The sequence below is a fragment of the Rhinoraja longicauda genome, chromosome 32 (assembly GCF_053455715.1).
Source record: "Rhinoraja longicauda isolate Sanriku21f chromosome 32, sRhiLon1.1, whole genome shotgun sequence".
NCBI classification, from domain to species: Eukaryota; Metazoa; Chordata; class Chondrichthyes; order Rajiformes; family Arhynchobatidae; genus Rhinoraja; species Rhinoraja longicauda.
The window spans coordinates 11826055-11850052 of record NC_135984.1 but is presented as its reverse complement, the minus strand read 5'-3'; the positions used below and the strand labels follow the sequence as shown (position 1 = coordinate 11850052).

Below are 23998 nucleotides of genomic sequence, written 5' to 3'. Positions count from 1 at the left end.
GAGGTCATCCTCCCTAAAGCTCAGAGCATTTGTTTTTTAACTGCAGGTTAAAGAACTAATGCTCTGAAAGTAATTTAGCTACCCCAAACAACAAAATATCTATTTTATCTACTCGTATAAGCAGATTGCCAATATTTCCAATTGCCGTCATGCATCAAAAATATAGAAACTGATTGTACCTATGATGCATAAACATTAAAACATGGTTAATGATTTTATCTGACAGAGGATTCAATCAATTAAAGGTACAGATATCTGTGGACTGTTTTATAGAGAATGCTTGAGCATGCTTCAGAGCATTTCACAGACAATGAAGAACTTCTCAAGTGTAATCACTATTACAGTGCAGGGAAATATGACAGCTATTTACAACGAAGAAATTAACAAGAAAACACTTTTTTTTAAATTGGCATTAGTTAAGTAATAATGATTGACCAAAATTTTTGGTGAGTCCTATGTTTTTCTTCAAATAATGCCCTGGGGAATTTTACATCCGCTCAAATAGTTAGGGAGTCAAACCACATTAAAGACAGTACTTCCAATCAACTCCAATCTGTACTACACAACATTCTCAGTCTCCATTAAGTACTGGGAAGGAACTTGACCTCATTACTTCCTGATTCAAATGGGATGCTGAATATTTGGAAGGGGGTTGTGGGGTTCAACTGGGAACAGAAACACTAGAAAAAGAGAACTTCTGAATTTTTGTTCTTCTTAGCTTATTTGAATCAATGGAAAAGGAAGCTGTGGCTTTTATATTGCAAAGGAACATTTATGCTTCCAATAAATGGACTTCTGCATGTACACTCGTGAGAGGCAGGCACTGCAGCTTGTTGGAGCATCTCAGGCAGTGAAAATGAGAAAATGTACAATGGTAAGAAATTAACACTTGATAAAGTGTAGCTGCTTCCTGAGAGAGTTGAAACTTTGATGGTTTGAGGACTGTGCCAGCTGAACATGTTACGACATGTTCTGTGCTCTCGCCTTAAATATTAGGCCAAAAGCAAATTAACAAAAAGAAATTGTGTTTCTGTGCCGGTGCATGTGTTAAGTAACTTGAGAACATTCCATGGAGGGAAGTGTAAATTAGCCTCCAGCTTCTGGGTTCAAGCTCATGCCAAATTGCAAAATGCTGAAAACAATGTCTTAGTCTCCAAAGATAAGAATAAATGCCACATGTACAGCAGTGACTACTGAGTCGTGAACTGAGGCACTGAATAGTGAGCTGTTATCAGGCAACTGAACCATTCTATCACCAACCAGAGAGCTGTCGTGACGCTCCACCTACCTCATTGGAGTTCCTCAGATTATCTTTTATCGGATTTTATCTTGCACAAAACGTTATTCCCTAATCCTATATCGGTACACTGTGGAGGTCTTGATTGCAATTATGTATAGTCTTTTCGCTGACTGGACAGCACACATCAAAAAAAGCTTTTCACTGGACCTAGGTACACGTGGCAATAATAAACTAAACTACATAGGCAGAAGAACAAAGTGAACTTTATGTTTAAGTAATCCGAGTGGTTGATGCTAATACTGAATAGCGAAAAATGAGAAATATTCTGCTTCTCCAAAACAAATGAAAAATAATTGTGTATTTGCTAAAATTTTAAATTGCAAGTCTAAGAATATTTCTATGGTCATCTGGGACAGTTGAATGCAGCTGCTAGTACCACTGTATAGAATATTAATTCCTTGAATGGAGTTATGCAAGTCCTCATTCATAACCCTTTAGTACCTAGAAGGTGACTCTGCCATCTGGTCTTGGAGTGCCAGCACAGACACAGGCCAGAAATAGAAATCTCTAAAATAGCCAACAAGTCATGGGAATTTCTAAACAGAACCAACAGAAGGAATCCCGAGCATCATGCCGTTAAAATATAATTAAACTCAATTATTTTTACGACTGATTGCTTTCCATTAAATAATTCCTCCTGGCCTGTGGTAGTAACTTGTGATCTTGTTCTTAACTTTGACTTAATTAAATTAACTTTGCAAGATTGGAGCACTATCTTTACTGGATACCAAGCACATTTGATTTTGTTTTAAAAAGAGATGTGTTACTGAAATTAAACTATGCCTTACAGTAACTGTATTGAATGATTATCTTTGTTCAAATTCAATTACCTTCTTTTATAAAGCTATTGGGCTACGTTAGTTACCCAAACTGATAGAATTTTCCATTAAATAGCATTCTGCCATGGAAGGTGAATGTAAATGTTTAACTTCCAAAGAGATTTGAAAGGTATTTCCCCTCACAAAAGGTTCTGGGTTTAACCTGTACTGGGCAGGACACCAGAGGTTTCAGCTATACTTCATGCAAGCCTGAATAGCAAGTATCAATGGATCATTCAACTGCGAAGAACAGAAGTCAAAATTGACAATATCTTCACTGACTTGTGCCATTTCCAGTGCTCAGAAAGAGAAGGGAATAATCTTATTAGCACACTGGCTAGCATTTGCAAACTCAGTGCACATTATGGTCTGAGGAAGTTATTAGCTTTAATAGCTCACTTTCACAACGGCAAATACATTTCCCAGGAGAATCTTCAAAGAATGTTTAGAACAGGCGACATTCCATGTGATCATCCCTGCGGCCTCTAAGCTATCTGCAGATCAATTGCTCTGATTGATATAATAGCGAGCCGATGATCAGTGCTGAAGTGGATGGGTGCATGAATTGCAGTCTGCAAAGAGTAGAAAGCTAGCATAAAATGTCTATAAAAATGTAAATGAATTCAAAGGGGATACCTCTCCTGTGCACTCTCCTGCCAGTCATCAGCCCATGGAATTGCTTTGCACATTAGTCTACTGCCAACAGTCTGCATAAGGCATCATAGCTAATTGCTATAAGAAATTACATTCAGCCTTTTAAAGCTTGCCTGACATATTTGACCAATGAATAAACTATATTAATAGCTGCTTTGTGGCCTAAGCTGTCACCATCCTCTATTGTATTTAATTTAGAAACTGGAGATATTAAAGTGACAAGGACGTGCTAAACTGGAATGTCAATGAAACCTATCAGTACTCTCTCCACTGAAGGAAAGGCAACCTTCAGTCCATCTGTCACATTTAGCTACTTTTAACTTCTCTTTCCAATACTGGGAGAGAGACAGAAAGAGAGCAGATGGTGAAAACCACTAAGTTGTAGTTAAATGGTAAAATAATGGTTTCAAGAAAGCAATTCAGTGTCAAAACAACGAACAAAAGGGGCAATTAACAATTTGTAGGGGAGTGGGAAAGATGGCTCGACTGCTGTCTTTAACTATAGGGCCCACAAATGACTAATCACAGAAAGCGGCTACACAGCAATAAAGAAGTGAATCTGTACAATTTAAAAGTTCCCAAATCCCTCACATGTCAAACAAAATGAATTTGAAAATAAAGTGTTATTGTGAAGAGTTCGAGGACACTTTTAAAAATTAATTGAAATATTGGAATATTTGACCTCTGATGCAAATGGTAACACTAATGTAGGTAAAAGAGCTTCTGGATTCACAAGACTGCCACATGGTGATTATGAATCCTTAGCTCCTTTATGGGATGTTTGGAGTCAGTAGAGTTTCTGCAGTTCCTGGAAGCTGCAAAATGCAGTTGTTGATGTGGCAGTGAAAGATTTGGGGAATGGGGCTCGGATGCGTTTTGACCAGTGTTCAATGTAATCCGTGAAAAGACTCATGCAAACACCCATGGCTGTATCTTACACTTGAAGTAAGTGAGAGAAGTCAAAAGAAAAGTTGTTGAGACTTTCTGCAAGTTCTGACAGGCAGAGGAGAGCGAGAGTCGAGGAGCAGACTGGGTGTTTTGTCAAGGAACCGTGAAAAGGTGTAGTGTGATGGAAATCCCTTGAATAGACACTTCGAAAATACAGATAAGCTTTTGCACATTTATTACAGAAATACAGTTTAATTATAGTAGTGGAAATGAAGTGATGTACTTTGGTTGAAAATTGGTGACCATCACTGCAACGTCATTGACCTATGTTCTAACTAAAGCTTTTCAAATTACTTCTCTCCTTATTTTAATTCCAGCCTTCACACGATTCTGACACTCACTCCTCATTCCCTTAATCTCCTCCCCAGCAAACACTTAATAATGAACTCTTTCTCCTTGGCCGATACACCCCAGCATCACCAAAAACTAAAGCAATGCTGTCATAGTCACGGAGTCATAAAGCATAGAAATAGGCCCTTTGGCACAACTTGCTCATGCTGACCAAAAGGCCCCATCTACCTACATTGGACCCATATCACTCCAAACCTTTCCTATCTATGTACAAATGTCTGTTAAATGTTGTTATCGAACCAGCTACTTCCTCTGGCAGCTCATTTCATATACCCACCACCCTGTGGGAAAAAGTTGCCCCTCAGCTTCCTATTAAATCTTTCCCGTCTCACCTTAAACCTCCATCCTCTGGTTCTTGATTCCCCTACAATGGGTAAAGGACTCTATTCCCTCATGATTTTATACACCTCTATAAGATCATTCCTTAGTCTCCTACGCTCCAAGGAATAAGGTTTTAGACTGCTCAACTTTTTCCGATAACTCAGACCCTGAAGTCCTGGCAATGAAACCAAGTTATTCATGAAATTACTGTAACTATTTGTAACAACTAGAGCACTCTTTCTCATTATTATCAGGTGTATATACAGTAGATAAAACACGTTGCCTCTTTCATTGGACATAGTGTGTTATTTGACCTGAAACGCAGAAAAAGGCTCATATTATTGCTAGTAACATTTTACACCTCTGCAATGAAATATATGTTCCCATCCAAAACCCATATCTGTGCTTTTGTTAATTCAAATTGACTTCTCTAGACTTAGCTCAGGTGGTAATCCAAATTCTAAGAGACATTATTTCTCACTATTGAGTGAAAAGAGCATTTTTTGGAGGCTCCAAACATCTATCGTCTCTTGATGGTGGCTGAGAAGAAGAGCGTTCTCCTTGGTACTGCTTATTATTTTACCCCAAGTATTACAGTATAAATAAATCAGATTACCTGGTTATTTGTTGAGGTGTGTCTGCAAATTGGCCATCAGAGGCAAGGAAGACATCAAATACATCACAACTAATATATTGGTTTAGTTTAGAGATACAGCATGAAAACAGGTCTTTTGGCCCATTGACTCCACACCGACCACTGATCACACATTCACACTAGTTGTTATCCCACTTTCCCTACTCAATAGAGACAATTTAGAAAGACTAATTAAGGTACAAACTTACACATCTTTAAGATGTGGGAGGAAACCAGAGCACCCAGAGAAAAGCAATGTGGTCAAATGGAGAACTTGCAAACTCCACATAGACAGCACCCGATATCAGGATTGAACCCGGGTCTCTAGTGCTGAGGCAGCAGCTTTACCAGCTGCGCCACCCGATTGTAAAGTGCTTTGAAATATTTCAAAATTACCAAATAAAGCAAAATCTTTTCTTTCTTAATTACTTATGGCTTGTAGGTTAGCGATCAGCAGGTCAGCATCAGAGAGCTATCTTTTTTTTTGTGGCTCCTGGGTACTTTTATCCAAGAACGGGTTAAATTTAATATTTCAATGCTGCAATAGAGTGCTACAGCAGTATAAAATTAACCACTTCACTTGCTTAATATCACTCATGACAAAATTATTTGTTTTGCAAAGAGCACCAGCTTATAAACTAAACAAATATATTGGAAGCATAAAACAACAGTCCCTGGTGACAAGAGAATTATGTGCTTTGCACTGGCAAGCAACACAGATAAATTTACACCAGTTCCTCACATCTGTTGTTAGAGGGAGATCTTGAATCATCTGTTGTTAGAGGGAGATAATGAATAGAGGAAGCTACCTTACAATGTTGAAAAACAAAGAAATATTAATGCACAAATAGACAGAACTGTATTATTACCAAAAGGGAAGTGTGGGCAATAGGTGCAAGGCAGTGCACTTCGTGATATCAATTGGCAGTATAGTTTAGTTTCGAGATACAGCATGGAAACAGGCCATTCGATCCACCAAGTATACACCAGCCACTAATCACCCATACATTAGCTCTATTCTACACACTAGGGTCAATTTACAGAAGCCAATAAACCTACAAAGTGGCACGTCTTTGGGATGTGGGAGGAAACTGGAGCACCCGGAGAAATATGAATCTTTAGAGGACTTTACAGGCCAAATGCAAGGAAGATGTTTTCTCTGGGGGAGTTTAAGACGAGTGGGCAAAGGGTAGATTATTTGGGACTGCTATGAGGAGAAGTTTCTTGACTCTGTGAAACTTTGGAATTCTCTAAACCCAGAGGGCAGTGGAGGCTCAGTTGCTGTGTACATTCAAAACAGATCAAAAGATTTATGGACATTTAGGAAAATTGCTGCCGACTAGATTCGTCATAATCCTGATGAATGGCAGGGTAGCATTGTCATGGATTCACCGAGTAATACAGCATGGAAACAAACCCCTCGGCCCAACTCATCCATGCTGACCAATTTGTCTGCCTGAGCTAGTCCCACGTGTGCAACTGGCCCGTATCCCTCTGCACCTTTCCTATCTATGCACCTGCTTTATAAACACAATTGTACTCCTTTCTCTGTGCAGCTCGATGATATACCAAACACTGCCTGTGCAAAGACGATAGTCCCTCATGTCTCCTTTAAATCATTCCCCTATAGCCTGCTTTTATTTCATATATCCTTCGACAAGACACAACAGTAAATGGGATCAGCGAAGATCAAGCAAACAGAATTGCACGTACTTGGTGGCTGGCATAGACTGGGGTGTACTTTAGATTTTAGAGATACAGAGTGGAAACGACCAATGATCACCGCGTACACTACCACTATCCTAGATATTGGGGACAATTTTAAATTTACAGAAGCCAGCTAATCTACAAATCTGTACGTCTTTGGAGTGCGGGAGGCAACAGGAGCACCCAGAGAAAAAACACGTAGTCACAGGGAGAACATACAAAATCCATAGAGACAGGTTCTGTCATCAGCATCAAACCTGGGTCTCTGGTGCTGTAAGATAATATCAACTGCTGCGCCACTGTGCCGACCGCGATGGGCTGAATGGCCTGTTTTTGTGCTACAGACTCTATGACTCAGTGACTCTACAGGAACCAAGTCACCAAATTGGAGGCAAGTGGAAGAATGGAAATTGATCAAGATTTTGGGAGTAAAATGCAAGAAACAAGGGTTTAACCATCACGTTAAACTGTCTGCACAATTGGAATATCATGTGCAGTTCTGGTTGCCATACTAGAGGCAGCACGTGGGTGCACTGGAGATGATGCAGAGGAGATTCACCAAGACAATGCCAGCGATGGAATACTTCAGTTGAAGCATATCTGAAGTTGAGCAATGATACAGAACTCATCCGCCCTCAAAAAAAAAGTGTTTGTTCCAACTACTGCACTGCTGTAAATCACTATTTAATTAAAAATTAACTGCACACTGCAAATTTGAGAACTTATTCTAAAAGAATTACAAAAAACTAGCAGCTGTAACCCATTTCATTATTAGAAAATGGATTGCAATGTTCGGAGTTTTATCTAAATTTTATGTTGTATTCCTTCAACAGACTGAACATATGTCATTGGTTTCAAATGAAATAAATTGAGAAGAATCCTGTCAGGCTGTACTAGCAAACAACCGACAGACACAATTGTTAGCACAAGGGATGACCATGCAAAGCAACTCAACTACACAAAAGCAACTTTACAACCCTCAACTGATTTGATGCTTATGCATTGGAAACATCTTTGATTAAGATAACTAATAATGCTGCTCACCAGGACATAAAAGATGAAAAATTATTTTTATGAACAGAATCACAATTGTTGGCATGGTAGGCTAATACTGATGCAGCCATATAGGGACGATATCCATCATGTAACCAGCTTTACAATGAACAATATCCATCATGTAACTAGTTTTCAAAATGAAAGCACATCAATGATGATATAACCCTAAGTAAATGCTCTATTTACAAAGAAACAATACATGTGCCCTTTGATATAAGTACCTAGATTAATTACTTGCAAGTACTTAGATGATAGAAGCCAGGGAAATCGTAACAGGACAATAGGCCTCCGTGACTGAGATGAATCACGAGACATCTCAAATTCCCACTTCCAATTGTTCTCCAAAAAAAATCTTTAAATTTATAAGATCTTAAAAAAGAGCTTAAGCAAGGACAAGTTATCAAGGATTCTGAACATTAATAGCCTGCTGTGGATCAGAGAAACATAGTATCTCAAGAATTTTTTGCTGCATAGTTGGAATATTGTGTGCAGTTCTGGTCGCCATACCAGAGGAAGCACGTGGGTGCACTGGAGAGCGGCAGAAGAGATTCACCAAGACAATGTCTGCGATGGAATACTTCAGACCCGAGGAAAGATTGGATAGACCGAGTTTTCCTTTAAGCAGAGGAGGCCAACGGGGAAACTTGAAATACAGAATTATGGGAGATATGGGTTGGATAGATAGTAAAAAAAAAAATTCCCCCATGGCAGAAGACATGGATCTAAGGTACACACAAAATGCCGGAGTAACTCAGCGGGTCAGGCAGCATCTCTGGAGAGAAGGAATGGGTGACGTTTCGGGTTCAGACCCTTCTTCAGACTGATGTCAGGGGAGTGGGCAGCACAGAGATAAAATGTATTTGGAGACAGTAAGACTGGGAAGGGGGAGGGGATGGAGAGAGGGAAAGCAAGGGCTACTTGAAGTTAGAGAAGTCAATGTTCATACCGCTGGGGTGCAAGCTACCCAAGCGAAATATGACGTGTTGTTCCTCCAATTTGAGCTGGGCCTCACTCTATCAATGGAGGAGGCCCAGGCAGAAAGGTCAGATTGGGAATGGGAGGGGGAGTTAAAGTGTTGAGCAACCGCGAGATCAGGTAGATTTAGGTGGACCGATCGGAGGTGTTCAGTGAAATGATCGCCGAGCCTACACCTGCTCTCGCCGATATACAGGAGTCCACATCTGGAACAGCGGATACAGTGGATGAGGTTGGAGGAGGTGTAAGTGAACCTCTGCCCCACCTGAAAAGCCTGTCGGGATCCTTGGATGGAGCTGAGGGGGGAGGTATCGAGACAGGTGCTGCATCTCCTGCGGTTGCAGGGGAAAGTACCTGGGGAGGGGGTGGTTTGGGTGGGAAGGGACGAGTTGACCAGGGAGTTGCGGAGGGGACGGTCTTTGCGGAAAGCGGATAGGGGTGGAGTTGGGAAGATGTGGTTAGTAGTGGGATCCCGTAGGAGGTGGCGAAAATGGCGGAGGATTATGTGCTGTATGTGACGACTGATGGGGTGGAAGGTGAGGACAAGGGGGACTCTGTCTTTGTTACGAATGGGGGGAGGGGGAGCAAGAGCAGAGCTGTGGGATATCGAAGAGACCCTAGTGAGCGCCTCATCTATAATGGAAGAGGGGAACCCCGTTCCCTAAAGAAAGAGGACAACTCCAATGACCTGGTATAGAACACCTCTTCCTGGGCGCAGATGCGGCGTAGACGGAGGAATTGGGAGTAGGGGATAGAGTCTTTACAGGAAGCAGGGTGGAAAGAAGTATAGTCTGGATAGCTGTGGGAGTCAGTGGGTTTGTAATACATGTAAGGTAAGTAGAAAAATGTTAAGGGTGGATCTGAGGAAGAATCTTTTCACACAGAGGGTGGTTGCCATTTAGAATACACTGCCCGAGAAGACAGTGTAGGGTGGTAGGCTTGGAACATTGAAGAAGCATCTGGATAAGCTACAGCACGTTGTAGGAGCAAGAATGGAAAGGCCACGCAGAGTTGGTGTTCGAAGTAACAGGTGATTTATTAAGACTCGTGCTTGCGCACCAGGAGGTGCGTGGCCTTTCCATTTTGCTCCGACACACTTGAATTGTCAAGGCATTGTAGGCCAAGGGCCAAAGGCTAGTGTAGGGAAATGGGATTAGTGCAGATAGGTACGTGATAGTCAGCATTGAAATGGTGAGCTGAAGAGCATGTTTCTGCACTATTTGACTCTATGAGTATGGCCTCACAACATAGAGGGTAGCCTATCTGATTGATTGATTGATTAAAAGATACAGCAAGGAAACAGGACCTTCAACACACCAAATCATGTCGACCATCGATGAGCCATCCCACCACTTTTGTAACATTCCCTACATACAAGGGGCAATTTACAAAGGCTAATTAACTTATAAACCCATCTTTGGGATGTGGAGGAAACCACCGATTCTCTTGTCTGGGTAGATATGAGATGTGTCATGACAGGGGAGTTATGTGTTATCATATCCCATACCAAAGGTTAAAAGGACAGTTTATTTAGCTACTTGTATCACTGGTATTTGTGGAACATTATTGTTCATAATTTAGCTTAGTTCTGCTTATATAACAAAGACATCAAAAGCGTTTGGCCACAAAGTACCTTGGAATGAATCTGAAACAGACGGTCGGAACTGAAGAGGTTCTTTCTATTGAACATTTACCTTTTTCACTCAGTCTTGCCAGTACCCATTTGGATGTATAGCAAAGCTTGGTAGAAAATGCAACCAACTGTGGCAGTCAAGGTAATTTATCCCACCTCACGGCACACAAATCCACTAGCCTCAAGAATATCTATTATGCATCAATCACTTTCTTTCTGAAATACAACTATGAAGCATCACCAAAAATCACAGTTGGCAGATTATTAGTCTGTATAGGTGAGATCATTTGAGGGAGCTGGTTGTAGCTTCAATCTTTACACAATTTAAAAGTGAGTGCAAATGAGATGCTGGCTTGTGACGTCTTGCAGTGGAGATTAAGAAAATACTGTGGAATGTCCCACTGCCTATGAATGTGGCTTGCATTGATACAAATATAGGTTAGTCTGAAATTTCCTGGGAGATTTTGTGTCAACAATTTAAATATAGTTTATTGGGCATCATTCTGTACCTTAAAAATGTTCCTTACATTCCAATGAAAACCAAAAAATTAGGAACTTCACAAAAATGCATTAATATCCCTTGGAAGCAATTTGCCTCGTTAGCAAAATCTCAATACAACACTACATTCATAATTCACAGCTGGGAGACTCCTAAAATGTCAGGATTACCACTGGAGTGAAATTTACAAAGACTAAAGCAGATCAATGGTGATTTCAGTGTGTGAATCACTGTGATTACTGTGGGTAATTGCCAAACCATTTTGAAGAAAGTAATCACAAACATCGCTTCCAGAATTGTAGGTGTCTCGTGTTCCATTCTACATTTCCCCAAATATTTTATCGATCAGTTTTAGTGCAATAGAAATAGAAAATGCTGGATATTCTTAATATGTCAGGTGTTATTTGTGACTGCGAAACAGAGTTAGTGTTTCTGGTTGTCCATATAGTAATCAGATTTTTAGCTCAATGGATCCTCCATCAGAAATATTTTTTGTGGTCTTTGAACAGATGTTGTGAGACCTGCTGAATTTTACCAGCTTTTCCTGTATTTATTTCAGATTTCCACCATTTACAATATTTTAGTTTAGTAATAGAATCAGTTGTCGTGGTAGTATTACAACATCGGGAGGAATTGAACTGAAATGTAAAAAAAGAACTTGCATCTGTTCAATGTTTTTTATACAACCTAAGCATAGCCAATTAATAGATTTTTAAAGATGAATTCTCATTTCCAATATAGAAAATATTACAGCAGCCAATTTCCATTGTTTATTTTTACTTTTTATTTATTTCTGCCAAAATGCAAAATTTCCCACTATCCCATAATCTACTCGTTTTGCCAGATCTTTACCTACTCCCTTCGTCTACATTCCCATGTAGCCTCCCAAATCCTTTCCACAAATTACCTATCTTTGTGGCATCAGGAAATTTATCCACTTTGGCGGCAAGAACAGGAAAGCAGAGTATTACCTGAATGGTGACCGATTGGGAGAAGGGGAGATGCAACGTGACCTGGGTGTCATGGAGCACCAGTCATTGAAAGCAAGCATGCAGGTGCAGCAGGCAGTGAAGAAAGCGAATGGTATGTTGGCATTCATAGCAAGAGGATTTGAGTTTAGGAGCAGGGAGGTTCTGCTGCAGTTGTACAGGGCCTTGGTGAGACCGCACCTGGAGTATTGTGTGCAGTTTTGGTCTCCTAACCTGAGGAAAGACGTTCTTGCCTTAGAGGGAGTACAGAGAAGGTTCACCAGATTGATCCCTGGGATGGCGGGACTTTCATATGAGGAAAGACTGGATAGACTGGGCTTGTACTCGCTGGAATTTAGAAGACTGAGGGGGGATCTTATAGAAACATATAAAATTCTTAAGGGGTTGGAGAGGCTAGATGCGGGAAGATTGTTCCCGATGTTGGGGGAGTCAATCATCCAATCCACCAAACAACACCGAACAAGAGTCAATGCAGAATAAGCTGTTTGGCATTGGCAGAGAAGATTTGGCAAATTTTTCATGGGCGCAACCCATATACTCAGCTCTGCTGCTCATCCCACAAATGCATGTTCCTTACAAATGTGGCACCATTTAAAAGGGGAATAAACAGGCTTTCTAACGGTATCAGATTTATTGCCAAGAAGCATTGTTACAACAAAGAAATAATCTACCAAACACAAATTTCTTTACTTTTTGTGCTATGTTTATATATATAAATGTGTATGTGTGTATATATACACACTGAACTTTTTTCTCTCTCTTATTATATTGTTTACAGTGTACTATGTTTACATATTCTGTTGTGCTGCAGCAAGTAAGAATGTCATTGTTCGATCTGGGACATATAACAATGAAACACTCTTGACTCTTGAATAGAAGATTGGCTGGCTAACCAGAAACAGATTTGGCATAAATGTATATATATATATATATATAAATGTACACATATATATATATTTACATACACATTTATATATACATACACACAAAAAAAACAATAGCAGTGCAATAATAATATTAACAATAATAGTCTATTGTAGTCATAGCTTATTTGAGAATGCCAATATATTATGCCAATCATGCCAATATATGTACTGTAAACATATTCAGAGACTGAAGACGGGTCTCCACCTGAAACGTCACCCATTCCTTTTGTGCCTACCGTGCCAATATATTACTGCCTACACTACGCAATTTTATTTTCTGTAATATCTTCAAGTTCTGAAGAGAGTTACCTTCTCATCATAGTGTTATAAGATACTTTACATTATTCAAGACGGGAGACAGAGCAGTAGTTTAACATCTTACTGACGGTAACAGCTCTGACATTGAACAAAACTGTCCCTCACAGCTGCACCAAAGCATCAACCTAGATTTTGTAATTAAATCTCTGTAGAATGTCAAATATTGTACCAAATGCAAAAAGATGTCAATCTGTTAATTCTGGATCTGACATTTTTAGATATTAATTTTTAAATTGGGGCATACCAGTAGGTATTTTAGTACAAATTAAGTAATTTCTGTATGGAAGCTTTAAAAGCACAATCACAATAGCAACAATCTCGGTATTAAAGATGGTCAGTTGGGGAACAAAGGGAGATTTATGGTCTTCTGCTTTGTGAGAAATTATCTTTGTTTCTTCAGGCCATCTCTACTCAAACATAGAGACATGAACAATTCCGTTTCTAATGACTGCAGGAGGATAACAGGGGAGCCAATTGGCCCATAAACTTCAAATGTCCTTTGAACCTTGAACAGCAGAAAAAGATCTGCTCATTTATAAGTATATGGCAAACTGCTATAATGGTTCTCAAATGATTGTCAGATAACGTTAACTGCACGGCAGGTGAAGGGAAAGCGACACATTAAAAAGAGAGATTGGACTACTATAACAAACACTGCAGTATGCTTTTGGGCCAACAGCATCAGCATCATCATATCTCATATAGTGGCAATTTTAAAATCTGAAAAATCACTATGGCTAGCAGTTTTGCAACCTAGGTGGTATTTTACATAATTAGATTTCCTGGTGTAGAGAGGACATTTATTCCAGATCAAAGTTAATGCTTGGATATTTTATGTCCATAAATTACACAAGACCCATAGCAAGAATCCCTTGATAGAAGGGCCTTGAGCTACAATGTTTGTTGCACTAAAGTGAGATTCACTTTTTGCTGGTCCAGAATGTACAGTGCTCGATAATGACTTTCTACTTCAACGTTTAGTTTGAGGGGAATTACCAACTCAAAAAACGTTAACGTTAGAATTTGTTCGGATCAGAAGGCAGGAAAAGTAGTGTTGCATTATTATTACCACTTCTCACCCTTCCTTCCAATTTATAAGATCGTGGGTTCAAGAAATATCTCGGCATTCACGTCTTGCAATGTGATCGAACAATGAGCAACCACAGAAGGAGTGGTGCACTGTCAGTGATACTCTCTTTTAGAAAATACACAAAACAAGGACTCCCACCTGTCAATGTAGATGGAGGTAGAGAATACAATAGCAACATCTGAAGAGCAGCAAGGGAGCTTGCTTGTTGAGGAAAGAATTCACCCCCAACTAAAAACAACCAAAATAAATTATCTGATCATCTCCCTTATTGTTATTTGTGGACTTTGGTGAATGTTAATTGGTTGCCATACTTACCTTCAAAAGAACTTTGGTTATACTTAAAACAAAGTAATCTAGTGGCTGGGGCGCTACCTAAATGCATGAACTATATCAGTTGTAGCTACTTATTTCATTGATTTATACCAGCAGGACAATCCAGAAATCAGGAAAATGTAATACTGACAACTTAATCGCAACAGGGATTTTGAATAAAATTAGCATTCGGGTGCTTACCCTTCTTTAAGAAATCCGATGGCTATTAATAGAGGCGCTAATCCAAAACCTGTAATTCCTAATGAGAAATGCTTTACCGAAGAATAACACAGATAATACCCAAACACAGAATGTTGTGCAAAATGGATTGTCCATTCCTGTTGCTGAAGAGCTTAATGATCTGAATTTTACTAACTACTAGAACAAGTGTGCCCGTTCAAAGCGGGCCCGTTGGGCCCGTCCCCACACCCCCCATTCTCTCCTCCCCCAGCCCCACTCTTACTCTCCAAGTGTGCCCGTTGGGCCCGTCCTCCTGATCTGTGTATGTCAAGTGACCACTATAACATTCTTTTTTTTTTTCCTAATCAGATGTGCAGCACTTTGGTCAACATGGGTTGTTTTTAAATGTGCTATACAAATATAATTGACTTGACTTGACTTGCAATAACAAAACAATCAGTGCTTTTCTGGAAACTTTTCGAAACAATGTAGCCGTCACAAGCTGAAAACTAAATCCTTTTCTGGAAACTTTTCGAAACAAATGTAGCCGTCACAAGCCACAAGCTGAAAACTAAATCTGCACCGCAGCGCCCCCCTGAAAAAGGGGGGGGGGGCAGCGCTTTAAAACCTCTGTAACTTAAAAAACACGCGACCAAATTAAATGAAAATATCACGGCCGAGCGAGCGCGAGATTGGCGATTGAGGCGGTGCAAAAACCGTCGTGCTACGGTCCGCCGTTTTGCTGCAATCGCTGTTACGAATAAATATACATACGATACAGGTCAAACCCAAAAAAAATATATATATATATTCACAAGATCTGAGTTTTAGTATTATACTAGACAAAGTGGGCCCGTTGGGCCCATTCCCCACTCCCCCATTCTCTCGTCCCCCATCCCCACTCTTACTCTCCCCACACTCTCCCCTTTGGCCCGTCCTCTTAGGGTTTCCATTGTATCCAGGGGGGGGGGGTGAGGGAGTGAAGGGGGGAGGGAGGGAGAGGGAGGTTTGGGGGAGGGAGGTGTGGAGTGATCGAGGGGGAGGGAGTGGTGGAGGGAGGGATGTGTTGAGGATGGAGGGTGGAGGGAGGGGGGGAGGGTGATGAGAGATGGGGTGGTAAGGAGGGAGGGAGGGGGGGAGAGAGGGGGGAGGGAGGGATGGGGGAGAGGGGAGGGATATGGACCTCCCCTTTTCCCAGTACCCCTCTTTCCCCCACCACCAATTCCCCTCCGCACTACCCCTGTTGTCCCATTCCCCATTCTCAGCCCCCCCCCCATTTTCTCTCCCCCAGACACACTCTTAGCATCAGTTAAAGGCCCGGGGGGGGGGGGGGGTGCGGGTGATCGGATCTGTGAAAAGTCCGGTGGGGGGGGCTTCGGGAGATCTCATCATTCAAAGGCCCGGGGGGGGGGGGGGGATAGCGGGGAGATGTTCTCCCGGGTGTGGGAGAGAGGAGAGAAGCAAGGGGAGAGAGGAGAGGTGAGCCGGTGATCGCGGGCTGGCGCCGCTAACGGCGTCCATTGTTTTGGTGCGAGTGAGGAGATGCCGCGCATGCGTGTTGAGTACAGAGTGAGGAGATTCCGCGCATGCGTACTGAGCACTGCCGCACCGCAGCGCCCCCCTTCTGTCAAAACTTCGATAAATGAGGGGGGGCAGCACTTTTAAACCTCTGTAACTTAAAAAATATGCGTCCGAATTAAATAAAAATATCATTTTCCAGCAGCGAACCGCATGCTGATTAAGGCGGTACAAAAACCGTGGCGCTACAGTTCACCGTTTTGCTGGAATTGCCGTATTCAGCCGACATCAGTGGAATATATATATATACATACAAGATCTGAGTTTTAATAGTATATAGATAGATAGACTAGAACAAGTGTGCCCGTTCAAAGCGGGCCCGTTGGGCCCGTCCCCACACCCCCCATTCTCTCCTCCCCCAGCCCCACTCTTACTCTCCAAGTGTGCCCGTTGGGCCCGTCCTCCTGATCTGTGTATGTCAAGTGACCACTATAACCTTTTTTTTTTTTTCCCCTAATCAGATGTGCAGCACTTTGGTCAAGATGGGTTGTTTTTAAATGTGCTATACAAATATAATTGACTTAATAATAATAATAATAATACATTTTATTTATATAGCGCTTTTCATATACTCAAAGACGCTTTACAGAGATTTTGAGAACATAGGGAAATTAATAAATAGATAAATAAGTAAATAAATAAATGAACAGAGAAAGGAGACAGTAGGTGAGGTGACCTTCAGTGGTTGAAGGCAGTACTGAACAGGTGAGACTTCAGCGATGTTTTGAATGTGGTGAGTGTGGGGGAGTCTCTAACGGTTTGGGGTAGTGAGTTCCATAGGGTGGGAGCAGCGATGGAGAAAGCCCTGTCCCCCCAGGATCTGAGTTTAGTCCGGATGTGGGGGGATAGGAGATTGGCAGCGGCAGAGCGGAGGGTGCAGGTGGGAGTGTGCCTGTGGAGGAGGTCAGTCAGGTAGGATGGGGCCAGGTTATGGAGGGCTTTGTAGGTTATGAGGAGGATTTTGTACTGGATTCTCTGGGGGATGGGGAGCCAGTGGAGTTTATAAAGGACGGGGGTGATATGGTCACGGATCGAGGTGTGTGTGAGTAGACGGGCAGCGGAGTTTTGAATGTATTGAAGTTTATTGATGATTTTTGAGGGTGCGCCATAGAGGAGGCTGTTGCAGTAGTCCAGACGGGAGGTGATGAAGGCGTGGATGAGGGTTTCTGCAGCTGTGGAGGAGAGGGATGGACGGAGACGGGCAATGTTTTTGAGGTGGAAGAAGGCTGTCTTTGTGATGTGTTTGATGTGTTTGTCGAAGGAGAGGGTTTGATCAAGGATGATTCCAAGATTCCGGATGTGAGGTGAGGTGGATACTGGGAGACCATCAATGTTGAGGATGAAGTTTTGGGTGGATTTGGTGAGCATTTTTGGACCAATGATGATGATTTCAGATTTGTTGCAATTGAGTTTGAGGAAGTTTGATTGAAGCCAAGATTTTATTTCAGTAATGCAGTTTGTCAGTGTAGAGTGTGTGGTGGAGGAGATTGACTTGGTGGAGATGAGGAGCTGGATATCATCGGCGAAGCAGTGGAAGTTGAGACCATGACGGCGGATTAATTGACCAAGGGGGAACAGGTAGAGGATGAAGAGGAGGGGGCCAAGGACTGAGCCTTGGGGGACACCTTGGGGGAGGGGAGCGGTGGGGGATTTACAGTTGTTAATGGAGATGAACTGGTGTCTGTCAGAGAGGTAAGATTTAAACCAGGATAGGGCTGTGCCGGTGATGTTAAGGGAGGTTTCAAGTCGGGTGAGGAGAATGGAGTGATTTATGGTGTCAAAGGCGGCGCTGAGGTCAAGTAGGATGAGGATGTTGAGGTTGCCAGCGTCGGAGGAGAGGAGAATGTCGTTTGTGATTTTGAGGAGCGCAGTTTCAGTACAGTGGTTTGAGCGGAATCCAGATTGGAAAGTTTCATACAGGTTATTGGTAGAGAGGTAGTATTTTAGTTGGGAAGCTACAGCACGTTCCAAAACTTTGGACAGAAAGGGTAGGTTGGAGATTGGTCTGAAGTTGTTTGGGGTGTCAGGGTTTAGACCAGGTTTTTTCAGAATGGGGGTGACAGCAGCGATTTTGAGGGATGGCGGGACGATGCCAGTGGACAGGGAGGAGTTTATTGTTGCAGTGATAAGTGGAGAGAGAGCAGGAAGGCAGGCCTTGACAAAGCTGGAGGGAATGGGGTCCAGAGAGCAGGTGGCAGTTTTTATTCCTGTGAAGAGGTCAGAGAGGTCGGTGGTGGAGATTGGGGAGAACTGAGGCAGGGGCTAACAGGATAAGGGGGGGCAGGTGGTTTGAGGGGGAGCAGGTGCGTTGGTGGTTAAGGTGCTGTAGATGTTGTCTATTTTGCTTTGGAAGAATGAAAGGAAAGTGGTGCATTTGTCAACTGTGAATGATTGGGAGATGGTGTCCAGGGGGCTGAGGAGTTTGTTTATTGTAGAGAAGAGTGTTTTGGGGTTTCCGGAGCCAGAGTGAATTATTTGAGAGTAGTAGGTGGAGTGGGCATGGGAGAGGGCATCTTTATAGTGCTGTATGTGGTCTTTGTAGGCTTGGGAGTGAATTGTGAGACCTGTTTTGTTGCGGAGTCTTTCAAGTTGACGGGCATGAGTTTTCATCACGCGGAGTTCAGGGGTAAACCAGGGAGCAGAGTGGGTGAAGGAAACTGTTTTGGTTTTTATAGGTGCGAGCTGGTCGAGGCAGGAGGAGAGAGTGCGGTTGTAGTAGTCAGTGAGGTCAGAGGGGCTGTGGAGGTCAACGAAGGGAGAGGCGGACATTATTTCAGAGAGGGAGGATGAGAGCGAGGTAGGTGAAACAGAGTTCAGCTTGCGGAAGTTTTTTTTGCGTTTTTGCTTTGGAGCTGGGGTGGGAATGTTGACGGACATGGTGATGGCTAAGTGATCAGAGAGGGTGGGGTCGGAGCCAGAGAGGTGATGTAGATTTAGTCCAGTGGAGCAGACAAGGTCCAGAATGTGCCCACGGTTATGGGTGGGAAAATTTACGTGTTGAGTGAGGTTAAAGCAGTTGAGTATTTCAGTGAAGTCAGCGGTTATTGTGGAGTCAGTGGAGTCCATGTGGATGTTGAAATCACCGAGGAGGAGGATTGAGGGGGAGAGAGAACAGAACTGGGTCAGAAAGTCAGAGAAGTCAGAAAGGAATGATGGGTGTGGTTTGGGAGGGCGGTAGACAACTGCCATGACTAATTTTGTGTGGCCAGAGAGTTTGAAAGCCAGGTGTTCAAATGACGGAGCAGATGAGATGGAGATGAGGTTGATCTTGAAGTCCTGTCGGTGAATTACGGCAATCCCACCACCTCGGCCTTCCGAGCGTGGTTTATTGATGTAGGAGTATCCGTTGGGTGTAGTGAGGTTGAGTGAGAGGTAATCCAGAGGTTGTTGCCAGGTTTCTGTCAGACAGAGGAAGTCCAGTTTATTTTCCAGGATGAAGTCATTTAGAATGAGGCTTTTATTGTTGAGGGACCGGATGTTGAGCAGAGTGAGCTTCATGTTGCTTTGTATGGTGTGGATGGACACGGGTGATTTAGCCAGGGCTTGTAGACAGGGGGCACGCTCGTGTGCGTTGTTGTGATGATGTAATGGACGAGTGGAAGTCCGATCAGCTGACCAGAGTGTAGGGATTGAGTGACCGGTCTGGGAGTAGACAAACTTGTGACCGGAGCCTCTGTGGATGTATTTGGGTCGTCGTAGAAGTCCGTGGTTGATGATGGCAGAGATGCATGGCGGAGTGGAGTGGTTGTTGAGCTGGAGCAGTCTCGCAGCAAAGTACTTCAGTGCCATGCCAGGCAGGAGCGAAGGAGCATAGAGCCCAGAGAGATCAAAAGGTCACAGCAGGCACAACAGGCTGATCCAGAGCAAGGCCTATGAGGATCGAGGAAGCTGAGCAGCCTGAGGGTTAATACTGAGCTGAGGATGTGCAGGCAGAGGAGGTAGCCAGGCAAGCAGGCAAGCAAGCAGGCAGCCAGGCAGCTGTTAGCGTTAGCCTTAGCGTTAGCGTTAGCGATTTGATGACGTCAGCGCTAGCTGTCAGGTAACCCACAGGGGAGCAGTCCAAGCCAGCAGAGACAGGAGCACAGACAGGAGTGAGAGGTCCAAGGGTGCGGAGTCCAAGGGTGCGGAGGCAGCAGTGGAAGAGCTGGGCAGATGATACCAGGTCAAGCAGAAGGATTAGTTTAAGTAGAGGGATTTTTTCAAATCTGAGAAATCTTTTTAAAAACGGCAAAATTAATCCAAAAATAGAAGTGGTGAGAAGCGGCGAACAAACAACGCCAGCGTCCTCTCACGTCACGTCCTCTCACGTCCTCTCACGTCACTTCCGGGGATTTGACTTGACTTGCAATAACAAAACAATCAGTGCTTTTCTGGAAACCTTACGAAACAATGTAGCCGTCACAAGCTGAAAACTAAATCCTTTTCTGGAAACTTTTCGAAACAATGTAGCCGTCACAAGCCACAAGCTGAAAACTAAATCTGCACCGCAGCGCCCCCCTGAAAAAGGGGGGGGGGCAGCGCTTTAAAACCTCTGTAACTTAAAAAACACGCGACCAAATTAAATGAAAATATCATGGCCGAGCGAGCGCGAGATTGGCGATTGAGGCGGTGCGAAAACCGTCGTGCTACGGTCCGCCGTTTTGCTGCAATCGCTGTTACGAATAAATATACATACGATACAGGTCAAACCCCAAAAAAATATATATATATATTCACAAGATCTGAGTTTTAGTATTATATAGATAGATAGATAGATACTTGCAATTTGCTGGTGTTCAATAGGAACAGTATTTTACAATACTAGTAAATATATGATAACTACTTTAAAGGCACTAAAACCTAAAAAGGCAAAATACAAATGTCTTATGGACAATGCTCAGAGACCTGTTACATTTGAAACCTGATCTGCTTGTACCAACTATAATGCTGCATTCCACTTCGCATCTATCTCAGAAGATCTTTAAACAGTTGTGCATAATTCAGAATCTGGAATTGGATTTCTTATCTGGGAAATGCTAGTTGTTGCTCCCAAATAATTACTGAAGACGAACCGAAATGTGATACTATATCAGGTTCAAATTGAATTGTGGTACTGTATCGAAAACGGATAAGTAGAACAAAGATCTGAAGAAGGGTCTCAACCCGAAACGTCACCCATTCCTTCACTCCAGAGATGCTGCCTGTCCTGCTGAGTTACTCCAGCATTTTGTGTCTACCTTCGCATTAAACCAGCATCTGCAGTTCTTTCTTACACATAAGTAGAAGATTTGCTGTGATCTCCATTCCCTCATTTTCTGACTTCCATACTTAGCCTAATAGGATAGACACAATCTATTTTAACTATTAAAAACTCAAAGATACCATGCCAGGATTAGAAGCCTCATGATTTTTCTTCTCTCTTTTGAGGGACGGGCAAATAATTTTCAACTCTACATCTTTTCCCAATTGTGCATTGACAACTGGGAGCTTGTTCTGTAGAAATGCAACATGTGATCATGTTGACGATTGTTCAATAGAGTAACATTGCTTAAAGGGAAATGTAAGATCCCTGTACTGTTAGAGTGCAGCAGGATGAGGGGGTGATCTTATAGAAGTGCACAAGACTATGAGAGGAATAGATAGAGTAAATGCAGAGTCTTTTATCCAGAGTAGGGGAACCAAGAACCAAAGGACACAAGTTTTAGCTGAGGGGGGCAAAGATTTAATAGGAACCTGTGGGGCAACTTCTTGTTTTACACAAAGGGTGGTGGGTATATGGAACAAGCTGCCGCAGGAAGTAGCTGAATATGTGGACACATACATGGATAGGATAGGTTTAGAAGGATATGAGCCAAATGCAGGCAGGTGGGACTAGTGTAGATGGGGCATGCTGGATGGAATGGCCAGGTAGGGCTGAAGGGCTTGTTTCCACACTGTGTGACTCTGTGACCCAATGTACTCCAACAATTTAAATGTTTTTTATCTGCATTGTATAATCTGCTCTTCCTTTAAACAGTTCCTAGGATTCATTCTTTATGAAGAGTTCAATCTAAATTATGAAATTTAGCATGCCTTAAAAATCATTCTCAAACTTCACAAAAAAAATAACTGTGCACTTGAAAACCAGAAGGAAGTACTAAGAAGCTTCAAAGATAGACAAAAAGCTGGAGTAACTCAGCCGGTCAGAGAGTATAACTGAAGAAAAGGAATAGGTGACGTTACAGATCGAGACCCTTCCTTTGCTCCTGAGATGCTATCTGAGCCACTGGGTAACTCCAGCTTTTTGTGGCTATCTTCGGTTTAAACCAGCATCTGCAGTTCTTTCCTGTACATATAAAGAAGCTTCACGAGTTGACCACATTGCTCTATATGAAGCCTGACAGAGTACTCATTAGTATTTACAAATATTTTTATGCATTCCCATCAACTGTGATGTTGTGTGCCCTGTTCCCACTGGCAGGTGGCGATGTCACTTCCTGCAGAGCTGAGCAGATGTTAAAGGGGGCTTAACTCTTCTTCTCCTCCATGCACCTACACCATCCGCATTTTAAATAGATTTAATTATATACCAGGGCCCGACATTTTAGTATACATGAAATCTGGACTGCAGTGAAATCAGGCCAGGATATTAAGATATTCAAAAAAGCTTATCTGAAGCAGGCTGAGGGATCAATCTGTTGGTTTTGTATATTTAAATAGTGCACAGCTGCAAGGCTACTTAATCTTTTGAAACGAGTCTCTGCAGAATGTCGTAGTCAACAATTTAAATAAAACATGCTCAAACACTCTTTCCTGTAGATTTGCAATTAAATTATAAGGAAAGTTCCAAACTAAGAAAAACGGAGCAGAAAGCTGTCCTTGTTTCTTGTATAGAATGAGTGCGTTTGGCTGTCTTCCCTCCTGAAGTAACATAGGTTCATATTATAGAATGAGCGCGTTTGGCTGTCTTCCCTCCTGAAGTAACATAGGTTCATATTCGTTGTTTGCCCCCATCAGCTTGCCAAATGAGGATTTTTTTGTTTCTGAGGCAAATAAGTGCCAAGAAGATACTCTACAATAGAATGCCTTGCTTAATCCGACACAAACCTAACAATATTCATCTGTATAAACTGTCACTGAAAAGGGAATAGGAATGGAAATCCAGGACACAATTTTATGGATGGGCTTTTGGATAGGGATAAGATGTCAGGGATTGGAGCCTGTGGCATTAGTTTTATCTTGGCATCATGTTCAGCACAGACATGATGGGCCGAAGAGCCTGATTCTGTACTGTACCATTATATGTTCTATTGTCAAACGTCTGTTGGGGATACTAGGACCAATTGTAATTTGCTCTGGTATCCTGTCTTTGAAAGAAGTACAAGATATGCACTTCACTTAACGCTCCATTTCTATTGCGTGCCTTAAAGACAAACGTAATATTCTGTTATTCACCCATGTGACTATAACCTTTTAACCTCAACTTGCTGAAATTTTATGGTGAAATAAGCCAATTAGAAATTAAACTACTCCTATTACCAATAATTTGAGAAATGGCTTCCTAAAACATAGATCCCATTGAGTAATTTATCACAAATTTTATTACATAAAACTCAACAAAATCTACTAGAGAAAATGAATTTCACAAACAGTAGGTTGTCACTGTATTCAGGCTTTGACACAGCTATAAAACATTTGAGCTGCAATCGTATGATTTATTAAACTACAAGAACATCTCAATTCAATTTATA

The 23998-nt window shown here is 42.1% G+C and overlaps 1 protein-coding gene across 1 annotated transcript in view; it reads right to left on the bottom strand.

Moving 5' to 3' along the window:
- cep164 (centrosomal protein 164) overlaps positions 1–23998 on the bottom strand; it is a 161332-nt gene that overhangs the window by 49063 nt on the left and 88271 nt on the right. The gene's annotated exons all lie outside the window — the stretch shown is intronic.